The sequence below is a fragment of the Octopus bimaculoides genome, chromosome 24 (assembly GCF_001194135.2).
Source record: "Octopus bimaculoides isolate UCB-OBI-ISO-001 chromosome 24, ASM119413v2, whole genome shotgun sequence".
Taxonomy (NCBI): Eukaryota; Metazoa; Mollusca; class Cephalopoda; order Octopoda; family Octopodidae; genus Octopus; species Octopus bimaculoides.
This window is the reverse complement of record NC_069004.1, coordinates 19113823-19114306: the sequence shown is the minus strand read 5'-3', so window position 1 is coordinate 19114306 and position 484 is coordinate 19113823. Positions and strand designations below refer to the sequence as shown.

General features: G+C 34.3%; 1 protein-coding gene across 1 annotated transcript in view; it reads right to left on the bottom strand.

Annotated features, from left to right (window-relative positions):
• LOC106879378 (uncharacterized) overlaps nucleotides 1-484 on the bottom strand; it is a 19853-nt gene that overhangs the window by 16886 nt on the left and 2483 nt on the right. The gene's annotated exons all lie outside the window — the stretch shown is intronic.

Genomic DNA, 484 nt, shown 5'->3' with positions numbered 1-484 from the left:
ATATATATATATATATATATATATATATATATAATAATACAAATAATATGTGAGTATACGCATATATACGTACATGTATGTGCATAACTACATCTACATGTATATATAGATGCGTATCTGGGTACAGGACGTTACAACAAAATGTGGAGAAAATGAGAAACAGAACATAAACAGAGCACAGAAAACACACAGGCCACATAGAGAACGCTTCCTTCATCAGCTGCCACTATTCTAAAACTAAGCGTTTCGAAGAGTTAGGGCAGGACGCATTGTTAGAATGGCTCTTCCCGCGGAAACAAATTAAATTTGTAACGCGGAGGAATGTAGTGGCGAACAGAAAACAAGACAGGAAAACGAAACTGAAAATAAACAAGAAGGGCTATAAGGCCAGTCGTGAAAAAATATATGTGTATACTGAACGCCGTGATGTGACGAACTGGAAGGAAGAGAGAAGAAAAAAAAAAAAAAAAAAAAAAAAAAAAAA